Source organism: Marmota flaviventris, chromosome 3 (genome assembly GCF_047511675.1).
Source record: "Marmota flaviventris isolate mMarFla1 chromosome 3, mMarFla1.hap1, whole genome shotgun sequence".
NCBI classification, from domain to species: domain Eukaryota; kingdom Metazoa; phylum Chordata; class Mammalia; order Rodentia; family Sciuridae; genus Marmota; species Marmota flaviventris.
This window is the reverse complement of record NC_092500.1, coordinates 128,291,620-128,308,527: the sequence shown is the minus strand read 5'-3', so window position 1 is coordinate 128,308,527 and position 16,908 is coordinate 128,291,620. Positions and strand designations below refer to the sequence as shown.

General features: G+C 39.7%; 1 pseudogene; it reads left to right on the top strand.

The window, feature by feature from the left end:
- The first annotated feature begins 16,138 nt into the window (after positions 1-16,138).
- On the top strand, positions 16,139-16,234 carry LOC114104440 (U6 spliceosomal RNA; annotated as a pseudogene).
- Positions 16,235-16,908: the final 674 nt, after the last annotated feature.

Sequence of the window (16,908 nt, the reverse complement as noted above, 5' to 3'; positions counted from 1 at the left end):
GACTGCAAATTGGTGCAGCCAATCTGGAAATCAGTATGGAGATTCCTTGGAAAGCTTGGAATGGAACCACCATTTGACTCAACTATCCTACTCCTCGATCTATACCCAAAGGACTTAAAAACAGCATACTACATTGACACAGCCATATTAATGTTTATAGCAGCACAATTCACAATAGCTAAATTATGGAACCAAACTAGATGTCTTTCAGTAGAAGAATGGATAGGGAAACTTTGGTAAATATACACAATGGAATGTTACTCAGCATTAAAAGAGAATAAAATCATGGCATTTGCAGGTAAATGGATGACATTGGAGAATATAATGCTAAGTGAAGCAAGCCAATCTCAAAAACCAAAGGGCGAATGTTTTCATTGATATAAGAATGCTGAATGGGCTGGGGTTGTGGCTCAGCGGTAGAACACTCGGCCTTGTATGTGCGAGACCCTGGGTTCAATCCTCAGCCCCACATAAAAATATATGAATAAAATAAGGGTATTGTGTCCAACAAAACCAAAAAATAAATGTAAAAAAAAAAAAGAATGTTGAATCATAATGGTGATGGAGGTGGGGGGAGGGAGCATGAGAGGAATGGAGGAACTTTAGATAGTACTAAGGGAAGGGAAGGAGGATGGTGGTAGGGATGACGGTGGAATGAGTTAGACATCATTACCCTAAGTACATGTATGAAGACACGAATGATGTGAAAATACTTAGTATTCAATCAGTGACTTGAAAAATTGTGTAATATGAAATGAATTGCATTCTGCCATCATGTATAACAAATTAGAATTAAATAATTTAATTAAAAAATTCCAAGAAATAAGAAAAATCAGCTTGAAGGCAATATAGTATGTGAAAATGATGTATGTTAATAATTTAATCCTGGTTTTTCTTTTTTTTTTTTTTTTAATCCTTATTTCTTACATTAAAACATTTAAAGTGAAATCTGTGACCAGGCTTGCAGGTTTACAGAAACATATCTAGAAAGAGTCAGTAATAATTAAACTGACATAGAAACCAGGCATGATGGTGATTGCCTGTAATCCCAGCAACTCAGGAGGCTAAGGCAAGACGGTTGAAAGTTGAGGCCAGCCTCAACCATTGTCAAGACCCTCAGCAACTGAGCAAGACCCTGTCTCAAAACTTAAAAAAAAAAAAAAAAGTAAAAACAAACAAAAAGTCTTGATATAGCTTAGCTAAGGTAGAGAGCCCCTGGGGTTTGATCCTCAGTAATATATGACATACAGTATACAACATCCAGAAACATCATTTACGTAATATAGACTGTATCAAACAATCATAAAATGACAGTGATAACTTACCTTTGTGGGAACTAGATTTAGGATTCACATTTTGAGGAAGTTCAAATTTATCAAACAGTGCTAGATGTGGTCGCACATGCCTGTAATCCCAGCCACTCCAGAGGCTGAAGTAGGAGGATACCAAATTTAAAGCCAGCATGGCAACTTAGTGTGACCCTGTCACAGAATAAAATAAAAGAGCTGGTGATGTAGCTCAATGGTAAAGCGCCCCTGGATTCAGCCCCTGAAAAACCAGCATCTACCTCAGAGCAAAGCCTGTCCAAGGAAGGGACATCACCTTTGTCCTTGGAAAGACCCACAGAGCACTCCTAGGCACATACCCACCCTGCTAACAGGAGAGATCTACTGGCCAGGTGTCCCTGACTCAGTCAGGCTAGGTGGGGATCCATAGCAACTCCCTAGCAGCCACCAGCATGAGACAGGGAAATACCTGGGATGCCATATGACCCTCTCAGTAGGTTATGGTGGTTGATAACATGTTGGGAAACCATGTAGTTCAGCATGTACAACCTTCTTGGCTTAAACCAATCAGTTCAAACGAATCCCCCTCTTGTAGTAACCAATCACCCCTACCCAACTTGTTCCCTCCAGTGAATGTGCTAATCATGTTTTAGAGTTGTTATTTGATTTTCCCCGAGGTGTGTGATGATCTGCGAAGAGATGCTATGATGTATGTGAAGTCCCTGCCTTCCCCAAAGAGTGTATAAAACTGCTGTAAACCCTGGGCTTGGGGCTTCTCAGTGTCACCAGTTGTTGTGTGCACACAGAGGACCGAGCTAGCTCGCAATAAACACCTCTTTGCTGCTTACATTGATCTTGGTCTCTGGTGGTCTTTTGGGGGTCCTGAATTCAAGCATAACACCCCCAGTACCAAAACAAACAAAGACAAAAGAATGTTTATCAGCCAGTGTCACAGCACAACTTGCTGTCATCACGGAGAGATGTGATCACAGAGAAGAGAATGGCTACTTGCAGCCAGTAAAATACTTGGATTTCATCATTGGTGAGCAAAGTGCACAAATGATCAGAAAAGGAAACAAGCAATGTCCTTGCTGAATGTCAGAATTGGTGGAAGACAGCACAAGGCTTTCCAGAAAATTCTCTTAAGCAGGTCCTGGACTTGGCTAACAACCGCTGCAGCTGAAGGGGGCTAGGGAGCCACTGAGGCCCCTCTGAAAGTTTTTTTGTTGTTGTTGTTTTGTTTTAATATTTTATTTACATTTTAGTTTTCGGCAGACACAACATCTTTGTTTGTATGTGGTGCTGAGGATCGAACCCGGGCCTCACGCATGCCAGGTGAGCGCGCTACCGCTTGAGCCACATCTCCAACCCCGTGAAAGGTATTTTTTACAGAGAAAAGGGTGTGGGGCCGGCCCTGCACGTCTAAGACAAAGGTGGAAATGTACCATGAGTCCAGGCATCACCTCTGAGTCTCGGGAGCTCTGCATGCCCCCAACCGACAGGTAACTCAGAGCTGACACTCAGGACTGGGCTCCCTTTTTGTATGGGACATGACTCCATGTAAAGGTAGGGGGCCTTAGAGGGCAGCCACAGCCTCCAGGCCTACACACCCCCTGCAACATACCAAAATGCCACCTAGTCTCTCAGCAAAGGTCACCCCGCGAGCTGCCAGCCCTGATGGTCTAGTTGTAGACTTCTTTGGCCTGTCCCCTACTCAGCAGGTTGAGCAAAGCAGGTCTTAGTCCCTTTGAGCTGTTAGACCTCCCTACTCCGCCGGCAAGGCTCCAGGTGTGATTCAAAAAGAAGGGGCTTCGAGAAAGGCCCTGCAGGGCCCCTGGCCTTCTCGGCACTCACCATTGGTGAGTCCTGCAAGACTCCAGCAAGCACCACCTAAGATCTCATCTCTTTGGTCTCCTCACCATCTCCAGCCTCTCAGTAATTTTTTTAAATTTTATTTTTTTTGGTCCTGGGTATGTAACCCACAGGAGCTTAACCATTAAGCCACATCCCTAGCCCTTTTAGTTTTGAGACCGAGCCTCTTCCAAGGTACTGTGATCTGTCTCCAGCTTTTATGAGTAGATAACATTGTCCAACATTTCTGTGAGGATGAAATGAACTAGTAATTTGGGGAGTTTTGTTTTATTGTATGTATTTTTTGAACCCTGAATTTTGGATTGAAAACTTGATGTCATGAATTTTATTTGTAGCAATTTTGGATTGTGTTGTATTCTTAGGAAGATTTTTTTTAATTAAAAGCACAATTTTATTGTATTTTCTTGTGAAACAATTTTACTTGAGGCAACAACTGAAATATAATTTAATTCAACCGAAAATATCACACTGGGGGGCTGGGGATATGGCTCAAGCGGTAGCGTGCTCGCCTGGCATGCGTGCGGCCCGGGTTCGATCCTCAGCACCACATACAGACAAAGATGTTGTGTCTGCCAAATACTAAAAAATAAATATTAAAATTCTCTCTCTCGCTCCCTCTTTCTCACTCTCTCTTTAAAAAAAAAAAAATATCACACTGGGAGGGGAAAACAGAGAAATTAAAAAAAAAAAAAAAAAAGAAAAAACCTTAAATTAAAGCCAAACATTCTTTCCAAGGCACAGCATTAACATTTTCAGATTGACAGCAGAGTGAGTTTGTTTCCATGAAACACAATCACGAGCCCAAAGTCTGCCTTTGAAACAGTTCCCACTTCATCTCCATTGCTTAGGCTCAGGGAATGATGCTTGTGGCCTAACTTAGAGCCAGGTAGCCAGTGATGACATCAGATGGCAGCCTCCTAATATAGGAAAATTCTTCAATGGTGCTGAACCTCAGCTTTCTCTGGGGGTCTGTGTAGTTGGCCCTTTTTGTCTTGGTTGACATGCAATGTTTATATCCTTTTAAAATCCTTTGGTTCAGTTCCATGTTCCCATCAGTCACAGTTATCCAGTATTTCTTGATTGCCTTTTATATACTAATTACTGAGGATGAAGATAATGGACTGTTCTTAGTTCCTGCATTCAGGAGCCTCCAATCTCTCTGAAGAATCTTCTTGAAGTAGTCTATGTTTTCTCCGTCACAGACTAAAGTATGTGTGAGGTAAATACCTGTGGATCACAGGCTTACTTAGGAAGAGGTGGTCTTCATTGTTTTCAGAGCACTGCAGGCCCTCTGTGACAGTCTGCTGAGTTCCTCTTTAGTTAAACAATCTCCTTCTTCAAGGTGCTCAGCAACTTCTGCTGGGTCTCCGCCTCTTGGTCACAAGCTGGACTGTGCTGGGCAGCAAGCAATGATGGCGGCAGGAGCGTTCCTCCCTTGCTGCCAAGGTTTGCGCAGCATTGGTTCCGCTTGGGTCCCCTGGTGGTCGGCGGCGGCGGCGAGATTCCTGTGCTCTGAGGGCAGTGTCAGTGGCTCCTGCTCTCTGGCTGCAGCTCCTCCACTCTGGCTGCAGCCGCTACTCCTTATGGAGATTTTTTTCTTTTTTGTTCTAGTAGGCAACTAATGTCTTCCCAGCAGTGTTCAGCTGCTGACATCTCTGCTCTGACTATGGCTTTTAAACCTGAAAACTTGCCCGGCCAACAAGATGTTACTGGTCAGCTCAGGAATTTGAGCAGAGATTATACTCAGAGTATTTTTGCTTCTGCAGTCCTGGGGGAACTGAAGGGGGTCCTTCTGCATGCTGGGCAAATGCTCTACCATTGCAATCTGCAGGCTTGTGAGATTACTTTTTCTGTAGTTTATTTTTTCCTCCCTATTTTTTGGTCAGGATTTTCCATAAATTTCTTTCTTCTTCTCCACAAACCCCCACCCCCTTCGCACCCCATCCCCCCCCTCACTTGGGATTGAACCTAGGCCCTCATGTATGCTAGGCAAGAGCTCTACCACTGAGCTACATTCCCAGCTCTTTTCATTTTTGGGGGAGGAAGGGTACCGGGGATTGAACTCAGGGTGATCCAACCACTGAGTCACATCTTCAGCCCTATTTTGTATTTTATTTAGAGACAGGGTCTCACTGAGTTACTTAGGGCCTCTCCATTGCTGAGGCTCACTTTGAACTCAAGATCCTCCTTCCTCAGCCTCCCAAGGTGCTGGGATTACAGGTGTGAGCCACCATGCCCAGCTGACAATTAGGTTTTCAAACATATCACTTTACAAAAACTGCTGCTCATATCAAGAGGACTATTAAAAAACAACTACAAAAGAAAAAAACTGTAATGATCTTTGTATTGCTAAACCCAATGGCAAAGCCAAGCATGGTGGCACACACCTGTAATAAAACAGAAAGAAAGAAACAAAGGACTAGGGAGGAGTAGTTTGGTAGAAGAGCACTCCTGAGTTCAATCCTAGTACTGCAAAATTAATTAATTAATAAAATAAATACAATGGCAAATCTTTATCTTATTTGACTGTGTAATAAAAATAACTCTGTCACGTATTAAAATACAAATTCAATTAGCAGAAAAGATGCTTAATGTTTAACTCACTTGGACAAACATCATAATACATTTATAGATATCAATGTTATACTCTTCTTTGTTCTTCTAAGCGTTGTTATTCCTTTTGTTTTCAAGTGTACATTTGACCATTTTTCTAGTTTAGTTTATCAGTACCCTTTTTATATGTATATTACGTATACTATTCCAATAACCTTTTTGGTGTTTGCTAATTTATGATAAGGTCCACCTTTTCCTTACTTGCTAAGTACCAAATAAATGTCTAATCTCCCATATGGAATGCCATGAAACCCCTCCTTCTCTATTCACCATGCGATAAATATTGGAATGGGTCTTTGTATGTTCATGTGTGTAAGGAAAAACATAATATGGGTGTTTGTGAGGTACTCAGAAAGAACTCAGGGCTGGTGCATGCTAGACAAATGCTGTACCACTGAGCTACATCTCCATTCATTTTTATTTTTCACTTTGAGATAAGTTCTCAATAAGTTGCTGAGCATCTTGTTAAATTGCTGAGGCTGGCCTTGGAAATGAGATCTTCCTGCCTCAGCCACATGAGTTGTTGGGATTACAGGTGTGTACCACCATACCTGGCTGATCTGGTAGTTTTTGAAATTAGCATGGATGTGCTTGATTTGTTCTGTAGTCCCTGTCGTAAAAGATCTTATCCAAGGTTGGCACAGTGGTGCACGCCTATGATACAATCAACTCAGCGCTAAAGCAGGAGGATCTAGAGTTCAAAGCCAGTCTCAGCAATTTAGCAAGGCCCTAAGCAACTCAGTGAAACCTTGTCTCCAAATAAAAAATAAAAAGGGCTGGAGATGTGGATCAATGATTAAATGCCCTGGGTTCAATCCCTATTACCAAAATAAATGAATGAATGAATGAATAAAGAAGTAAATAAATAAATAAATAGGACTGGGGATGTGGCTCAGCAGTAGAGTTTGGGTTCAATCCCTATTATCATCTCCTCACCAACACAGAGTTGTTGTTGTTGTTTTAATTTTTTAAAATATATAGGGCTGGGATGTGGCTCAAGCGGTAGCGCGCTTGCCTGGCATGTGTGCGGCCTGGGTTCGATCCTCAGCACCACATACAAAGATGTTGTGTCTGCCGATAACTAAAAAATAAATATTAAAATTCTTTAAAAAAAAAAAATAAATAAAATATATATAGTTGTAATTGGGCATTTATTTATTTATTTTTATGTGGTGCTGAGGATTGAACCCAGTGGCTCGCACATGCTCTACTGCTGAGCCATAACCCCAGCTCCTCCACAGAGTTTTAACCCTTTCTAGCTTATACCATCGAGTTTTTTCCTTGATTGACTTCATACAATCTTTGATACACTTCTTGTAGGCTTCTTTTGTGGGCTGGTTTCGTACAAGTGATAGCGCAGGACAGTATCAACACCCGTGATCACTGTTCTTTCAGTCCCTTAGCCCTTGGGGCCTGCCAATGAGCATCAGTGTTACCCTCTGTCCTACTGACTATCTCCCCCTTCACCTCCAGGCACAGTCATCTGTGATCTCCCAGATTATGTAAAATGTCAGAGAACAGCTCATCAGGGCTTGGGAGATAATCATGATGGCAGCTGGAGGAAGACACACTGGCGCTGCTCCCATCCAGTGCAGTCTTAGCAGTGCTGGCCAGGAGGAGGAGGGGGTGGAAAAGCCTACTTTTTTTTTTTCTTAGAAAGAGCACAGGCTGCCAAAACAACTCCTGATGTAAGCTTTACCTTGGGCATTTGGACTATTAAGAGGCATTCTGGAGAAAGGCTGCCTTTGGTGAAATAGACTGAGCCCTGTGACATCTTTTTATTCCATGTCTGTGCCGCCTACCTTTTGGATACAAGCATTTCATTGCAAGCCTGCTCCATACTACAAATCAAGAGCTGAAGAATGACACACAGCTTACCTAGCAAAATGGCTCCCCCCAATGAAAGGAGTCTGACTCTTCTACAAATAGACACCACTTAAGGTGGAGAAAGTTTAAAAGAGAACTCGAGGTTTTTGCCAACCTACGAAAACTTTGTCCTAAAAGGGAAAATAGGGTCATCCTGTGTATGCACAGCAGACTGAGCAAACCATACAACAAAACCTCCAGGCACTGCACAGGGAACCAGAACAAGAAACCTCAGGACTGTTAGCATGCCATGGGAACTACAGGGCTAACACTGACTCTAGGATTGTCAGAATGTTGACCTTGTTCACAGTTTTCGCCATCTCCCAGGAAGGTTTTCATCCATCCCTGCTTTTCTCCTCGTCCCAATCTTTCAGCAATAAAGGACAATGGTAAAATTTGGAAAGGCAGATTTATAGCTAAATAGATGTAAAGTGTGGATTTCTATATGCTAAGAGCCACAGCCAAGTAATATGATGTTGTGGCTCTTAGCATCTATATACACAGGTAGGGAATGTAAGAAGGAAATCAGATCCTCCATAATTAAAAAAAAAAAAACAAAAACTGACCTGATTTCAGCTTGAAAACTTAAAGAAAAAGAGCCTTAATTTGTTGTTGTTATTGCTTTTGTTTTGTGGATCTAGGAATCAGATTGAGGGTTTCTTGCATGCTAGGCAAATGCTATACCACTGGGCTATATCCCCAACCCCAGTAAACTCCCCCATGCTAGGGATGAGAACATTAATATCTTGACATCGTGACTTTTTTTTTTTTTTTTTGTATTGGGAATTGAACCCTGTGCACTTAACCACTGAGCCACATCCTGAGTTCTTTTCAGTTGCTTAGGGCCTTATTTGCTAAAGCTAACCTGGAATTTGGCAAATTCTCCTGCCTCAACCTGTTCTTTCAGAGTTGCTGGGATTACAGGCATGCACCACTCTGCCCTAATATGTATTTAAGTTTTATTTTGTCTTTATTTTAAAATTTATGAATTTTGGTACTTCGTATGGTTTCAGTGGCGGTCTATACCCCTGGGCCACATGCCCAGCCCTTTTTATTTTTTGAGATAGGGCTTCTCGAAATTGCAGAGAGTAGCTTCGAACTTGTGATCTTCCTTCTTCAGCCTCCCAAATTGCTAGGATTATGCCGCAGTCCGGCTGCAGCAAAATAACTGGGGGTTGAGGAGCAACTTGTGTACATTGATACAGCAGGAGTGGGAGCCGTTTATTGTAGGACAGGAGGGGTATATATACATTACACACAGCTAATCTTAATTAACATAAACTAGATACAGCAGTCAACCAATAAGGAATCTCCACACTTAATGGCTCGCTGGCGTTACTTCACAAACCACTCCCTCTGGCAAAATGCCAGGCGCCATCTTGACTTGTTTACAGACCCTAACAGGATTACAGGTGAGAGTACCTCACCTGGCTATTATTTATCTGTTGATGAACAATTATGTTGATTTCATTTCTTGGCTATCATAAGTAGTGCTGCAACAAATATGGGAGTGAAGATCTCCTCGACAGACACAAAGACTTAATTTCCTTTGGATTTATATTCAGCAGTAAGATTGCTAGGTCATATGGTAATTCTACTTTTAATTTTTCTGGAACCTCCATCCTGTTTTCTATAATGCTAATTTACATTCCTATCAACAATAGGTGAGGGCTCCCTTTTCTCCACATTCTGGTCTGCTCAAGTTATCTTTTGTCATTTTAGTCATAGTCATTCTAATTAGAGTGAGGGGAGTTCATTGTTTTGATTTGCATTTTCGTGATTAGTGAAGTTGAGCCCCTTTTCATATATACCTGTTGGCCATTTGTATGTCTTCTTTTAAGAAATGTCTGTTCAGGTATTTGTCCTTTTTTCTCCCACTTTGTGTGTATGGTATTGGGGATTGAACCCAGGAGTACTTTATCACTGTGCTACTTCCCCAGGCCTTTTTATTTTTTATTTTGTGGCAGGGTCTTGCTTAGTTGTTGAGGGTGGATTTGAACTCACTATCTTCCTGCCTCAGCCTCCTGAGCAGCTGGGATTACAGGTGTGTGCCACTGTGGCTTGACATAAGTTACTTCATTTGCTTTATTTAAGTGAAAAGATCAAAGTTCCCACCTAAGGGATAAACAAGTTATATGTTGAAGTTTTTAAGATATACAGTTAAGTTATTGTTATTTTCGCTGTGCTTGTCTCTAATTTTTTAACTTATACCTAAAAACATAAAAATTGTACTTTTTTTGTGGGGCTGGGGAGTGAATTCAGAGCCTGGATTTGCTAGGCAAATGCTCTCTCACTGAGCTACATTCTTCTTCTTTTTTTTTTTTTAAAGAGAGAGTGAGAGAGAATTTTAATATTTACTTTTTAGTTTTCGGCGATCACAACATCTTTGTTTGTATGTGGTGCTGAGGATCGAACCCGGGCCTCACGCATGCCAGGCAAGCACGCTACCGTTTGAGCCACATCCCCAGCCCATCACTGAGCTACATTCTAAGCCCCCAATTTGTGCATATTAATGGAATAATATGTTGAAAAATCTTGATACAGTTATCCCTCAGTATCTGTGGGGAATAGTTCCAGGACCCCCATGGATATCAAAATCTTGGTGTTCAATTATCTTATATAATGGCATAATATTTACATATAATCTACATGCTTTAAATCATCTTTAGATTACTTATAATACCTAAAATAATCCAAGTATAATATAAATAGTTGCTATGTTGCTTTGTTTAGAAACAATGACAAGAAAAAAAATGTCTGTCCATGTTTAATATAGACTCATTTTGTTTTTCAGATACTTTCTATTTTCAGTTTGTTGAATCCAAGAATGGAGAATCCAGGGATAGGAGAGCTGACTCCTGTGTATAAGGTTTGGTACCATCTCTGGTTTCACAAATCCATTGGTAATCTTGGAAATTATCCTCAAAAGAAAAAGGGGACTGCTATGCTAGAAAGTGAATTTTGAGGACTACAGTTCAGTGTAGGTAAATTGACATATTAAAAAGTCATGAAGGGCAGGGGTTATGGCTTACTGGTAGAGTGCTTGCTTGCATGTGTGAGGCCCTGGGTTCAATCTTCAGCACCACATAAAAATAAAATAAATAAAATAAATGTATTGTATCCAACTGCAACTAAAAAATAAATATTAAAAATAAAGTCATCAAAGGGGCTGGGACTGTGGCGCTGGGTTCCATCCTCAGCACCACACAAAGAACACATGAATTTCTAGTTTGAGTGCCACTGTAGCTGCCTCCCACAAGATAGGTTTGTTTTGTTTTTGTAGGGAGTATTGAATTCAGGGGAACTTTACCACTGAACTATATATCCAGTCCATCCAGTCCTTTTTATTTTTTTAGGATAGGGTCTCACTAAGTTGATGAAGATTTTGCTGAATTGCTGAGGCTGGTCTTGAACTTGGGATCTTCCTGCCTCAGTCTTCTAATTCACTGGAATTACAGGTGGGTGCCAGTATACCTTGATTATTTTTCTTCCTTTCTTTTTTTTACCAATTAAGGAACTATTAATTTTTTTTCTAGTTTCCATTTTATCTCCTTATTTCCGCACTGGGAATTGAACCCAGGGCCTCTTCTTTCATGCTTTGCACTCTAGCACTGAGCTACACCGTGAACACTTTTTTTTTTTTTAGTTGTCAAAGGACCTTTTTTTTTTTTTGTATGCAATGCTGAGAATCAAACCAGTGCCTCACACATGCTAAGCAAGCGCTCTGTCACTGAGCCACAACCCCCAACCCCCTGGACACTTTGTTTGGAACCCAGGGTACTTTACCACTGAACTTTGTCTTCAGCTCTATTTTTTGAGACAGGTTCTTGCTAAGTTACTGAGGCCGACTTTGAACTTTTGTCCTCCTGCCTCACTTAGCCTCCTAAGTAGTTAGGATTATAGGCGTGCGCCACTGAGTACACCCATTATTTTTTTTCAACTCATTTAAAGAATGTTTTTAAATTTCCAGGATTTTGAGCTTTTTCTTTTTATTGTTATTAATATCCTATCATAATTGCATTGTATGAAGGATCAGATATATTGTTTCTTTGGATTTTGTTGAGGCTAGATTTATGGTTTTGCACATAGTTGACTGCATTAATGTAGTGTGTGTGCAAATGTTGAATACAACATTTATATCATTATATCACACTTGCTAATTATCTCATTTGCTATTTTCTTTTTCTATGCTGGAAATTCAACCTAGGAATTTGTCCATGTTAGGCCAGCTCTCTCCCACTAGGTTATATCCCCAGCCCCTAATTATTGATTTTTAGTTTTATTTGCTTCATCTATCAATAATTGAGGTTTGTAAATATTCATTATTATGATAGATTTGCCATGTTCTCCTTAACTACTATTTTTGCTTTTTATATTTAATTGTTTTGCTAGTGAATACACGGCATATAAATTTAGAATTGTTATATTTCTTGGTGAATTAAACATTTTATCATTATGAAGTTACCCTAGTCATTACGTTTATTTATTTATTTATTTAAAGAGAGAGATAGAAAGATAGAGACAGAGAGAATTTTTAATATTTATTTTTTAGTTTTCGGCAGATACAACATCTTTATTTGTATGTGGTGCTGAGGATCGAACCCGGGCCGCACGCATGCCAGGCCAACGTGCTACCGCTTGAGCCACATCCCCAGCCCCTATTTTTTAATTGAAATATTTATGTTAAAAGCATATACTGTTTTATCACATGGTAAGTCATTGAAAAATGGGAGCTCCAGTGTTGGTTCTTCATTGCTATACTGTTTGCTTCAATAATTGCTATTTGATATGAATATAGATGACAAGCTTTCCTTTGGTTGGGACTTGCCTTTTTCTAGCCTTATATTTTCTATCTTGGTCCTTATGTTTTAGATGTAAACAACTAAAGACGCATTTATTTTTTTTTAATATGTTTCAGTTGTCAATGGATCTTTATTTTATTTTTTTATTTATATATGGTGCTGAGAATTGAATTCAGTGCCTCACACATGCTAGGCAAGCGCTCTACCACTGAACCACAACCCCTAAAGACTCATTTAAAAAATCAAATCTGATACCCTTTTTCTATTAATTGTGGAGTTTATTCAGTTTATGTTTGTTGTTGCCTGTTGGGCACAGTAGCTCATGCCTATAATCCCAGTGACTCAGAAGGCTGAAGCAGGAGGATCCAGACCAGCCTCAGCAATATATTGAGGCCTTAAGCAACTTCGCCAGATATTGTCTCAAAATAAAATATAAAAAGTGCTGGGGATGTGGCTCAGTGATTAAACATCCCTGGGTTCAATCCCCTGTACAAAAAAAAAAAAAAAAAAAAATTTAAAAAAATGTTTTTTGTTGTTGACTTTTTATTTGGGCTTGTTTTTATCATCTTACTATCCACTGTTTTTCATGCTTATTTTTATTCTCTTCCCAACAACTTTTCTGTTCTTTTAAAGTTGATCGGGTTTTTTCATGGTTTATTTCCCCCCTTTACTTGTTTGGAATTTATCTTGTCTAAAGCTTATTCATTTAATAGTTATCCTATTTTAAGTACATTAAACCTTGAGTTGAGTTGGGCACAGTGGTGCACTCTTATAATCCTCGTGACTCAGATTCTGAGACAGGACTGCAAATTGAAGGACCGACTCAGCGACTTAGTAAGACTGTCTCAAAATAAAATATAAAAAGGACTGAATGTATAGCTCAGTGGTAGAACATCCCAGGGTTCAATCCTCAGGACCACTCATGCACCCCCCCACACACACACAAGAAACCTTGGTGACTTTTTTCCTCCTCTGCCCAGTTGCCAAGATAAAAACAAAACAGAAGGATAGTTATCTTCTTCTAAACCACAAGTTTATCTTTTATTTACTTTTGATGCAGGGATCTTTTTTTTTTTTTTTTTTTTTTAATGCTGGGGATTGAACCCAGTGTCTCAAACATGCTAAGCAGGTGCTCTATTGCTGAGTACTCCAGTCCAAGGATTTCTTTAGACTATCTGCCCTAGACTCTATCTTGTATATACCACACTTGGTGAAGCCTGCATAGGAAAATTTGGGATCAATGATCAAGCTTATTTATTTGCTGTACTGAAGACTGAGCCTAGGATTGCTCTATGGCTGAGCTATATCCCTAGTTCCCCTTTTTTCTTTTAATTTTTTAAAAATTTTTAAAAATTTAACTGATTTTATTTTTAAATACGTGACAGAAGAATGCATCACAATTCTTATTACACATATAGAGCACAATTTTTCATATTTCTGTATATAAAGTATGTTCACTCCAATTCAGATCTTCATACATGTGCTTTGTTTTTTTTTTAGAGAGAATTCTTTAAATATTTATTTATTTATTTATTTATTTTTTATATTTTGGCAGATACAACATCTTTGTTTGTATGTTGTGCTGAGGATCGAACCCGGGCCGCACGCATGCCAGGTGAGCGCTACAGCTTGAGCCACATCCCCAGCCCCCTCCATACATGTACTTTGGATAATATGTCCATCACATTCCATCATCATTGCTAATCGTCTGCCCCCTTCCTTTCCCTCCCATGCTTCTGCCCTATCTAGAGTTCCTCTATTCCTCCCATGCTCCCCATCCCTACTCCATTATGAGTCAGTCACCTTAGAGAAAACTTTCAGCATTTGTTTTTTTGGGATTGGCTAACTTAACATTATCTTCTCCAACTCCATCCATTTACCTGCAAATGCCATGATTTTATTCTCTTTTAATGCTGAGTAATATTCCATTGTGTGTATATACCACATTTTCTTTATCCATTTCATTCATCTACTGAAGGGCATCTAGGTTGGTTCCACAGTTTAGCTATTGTGAATTGTCCTGCTATAAACATTGATGTGGCTGTGTCCCTGTAGTATGCTGTTTTTAAGTCCTTTGGGTAGAAACTGGGGAGAGGGATAGCTGGGTCAAACGGTGGTTCCATTCTCAGTTTTCCAAGGAATCTCCATACTGCTTTCCAGATTGGCTGCACCAATCTGCAGTCCCACCAGCAATGTATGAGTGTGCCTTTTCCCCCACATCCTCGCCAACACTTATTGTTGTCTTCATAATAGGCCTGGAGTGAGATGATATCTTAGAGTAGTTTTGATTTGCATTTCTCTAATTGCTAGAGATGATGAATATTTTTTTCATATATTTGTTGATTGATTGTATATCCTCTTCTGAGAAGTGTTTGTGCAGGTCCTTCGCCCACTTATCAATTGGGTTATTTGTTTTTTTTCTTTGGTGTTTGGCTTTTTGAGTTCTTTATATACCCTAGAGATTAGTGCTGTATCTGATGTGTGAAGGGTAAAAATTTGCTTCCAAGATGTAGGCTCTCTATTCACCTCACAGATTGTTTCTTTTGCTGAGAAGAATCCGTTCCATTTACTGATTCTTCATTTTAATTCTTGCTCCAAGGAGTCTTAAGAAAGTTGGGTCCTGGGCTGGGGATGTGGCTCAAGCGGTAGCGTGTTTTCCTGGCATGCGTGCGGCCCGGGTCCGATCCTCAGCTCCACATACAGACAAAGATGTTGTGTCCGCCGATAACTAAAAAATAAATATTAAAATTCTCTGTCTCTCTCTCTCTTAAAAAAAAAAAAAGATGGCTATCTTCCAATATTGACTTCTCTCATTTCCTTCTCGCCTTTTTTAAAAAAAAAAAAATTGGGTCCTAACCCACATAATGGAGATTAGAGCCTACTTTTTCTTCTATTAGAAGCAGAGTCTCTGATTTAATTCCTAGGTCCTTGATCCACTTTGAGTTGAGTTTAGTTTTGTGCATGGTGAGAGATAGGGGTTTAATTTCATTTTGTTGCATATGGATTTCCAGATTTCCCAACACCATTTGTTGAAGATGCTATCTTTTCTCCAGTGCATGTTTTTGGCACCTTTGTCTAATATAATTGTAATTTTGTAGGTTAATGTCTGTGTCCTCTATTCTGTACCATTGGTCTACCAGTCTGTTTTGGTGCCAATACCAAGCTGTTTTTCTTACTATTGCTCTATAGTATAGTTTAAGTAAGGTCTGGTATAGTGATGCCACCTGCTTCACTCTTCCTGCTTGGAATTGCTTTAGCTATTCTGGGTCTCTTATTTTTCCAGATGAATTTCATGATTGCTTTTTCTATTTCTATAGGAATGTCATTGGGATTTTGATCGGAATTGCATTAAATCTGTATAGTGCTTTTGGTAGTATGGTCATTTTGATAATATTAATTCTGCCTATCCAAGAGCAAGGAAGACCTTTCCATCTTCTAAGGTCTTCTTTAGAATCATATGATCATCTCAATAGATGCAAAAAAAGCATTTGACAAAATACAGCACCCCTTAATGTTCAAAACACTTGGGGCTGGGGATATGGCTCAAGTGGTAGCGCGCTCGCCTGGCCTGCTTGCGACCCGGGTTTGATCCTCAGCACCACATACAAACAAAGATGTTGTGTTCGCCAAAAACTGAAAAATAAATATTAAAATGATTCTCTCTCTCTCTCTTTAAACAAACAAACAAAAAACACAACAGTGCTCACTTCGGCAAAAATTGGAATGATACAGAGAAAATTAGCATGGCCCCTGCGCAAGGATGACACACAAATTCGTGAAGTGTTCTATATTTTTGAATTGTAATGTAAAAAAATTATGAATGTAATGCACTACACTATTGTCATGTATGTAAGAAATAATAAAAAAATAAAAAATAAACAAAAAACACTAGAAAAACTAGGGATAACAGGAACATATCTCAACATCGTAAAGGCTATCTACGCTAAGCCCCAGGCCAACATCACTCTAAATGGAGAAAAATTAAAATCAATTCCTCTAAAAACTGGAACAAGGCAGGGATGCCCTCTTTCACCACTTGTATTTAACATAGTTTTTGAAACACTGGCCAGAGCAATTAGACAGATGAAAGAAATTAAAGGGATACTTATGGGAAAATAAATTAGCACTATTTTCTGATGATATGATTCTATACCTAGAAGACTCAAAGAGCTCCACCAGAAAACTTCTAGAAGTAGTGAGTTCAGCAAAGGAGCAGGATATAAAATCAACACCCATAAATCAAAGGCATTTCTGTATATCAGTAACAAATCCTCTGAGGGAAATGAGGAAAACTATATCCCATTTACAATAGCCTCAAAAAAAAAAAAAAAAAAAAAAAAGACTTGGGAATCAACGAAAGAGGTGAAAAATCTATACAATGAAAACTATAGGGCTGGGGATGTGGCTCAAGCGGTAACGCGCTTGCCTGGCATGCATGGGGTGCTGGGTTCGATCCTCAGCACCACGTA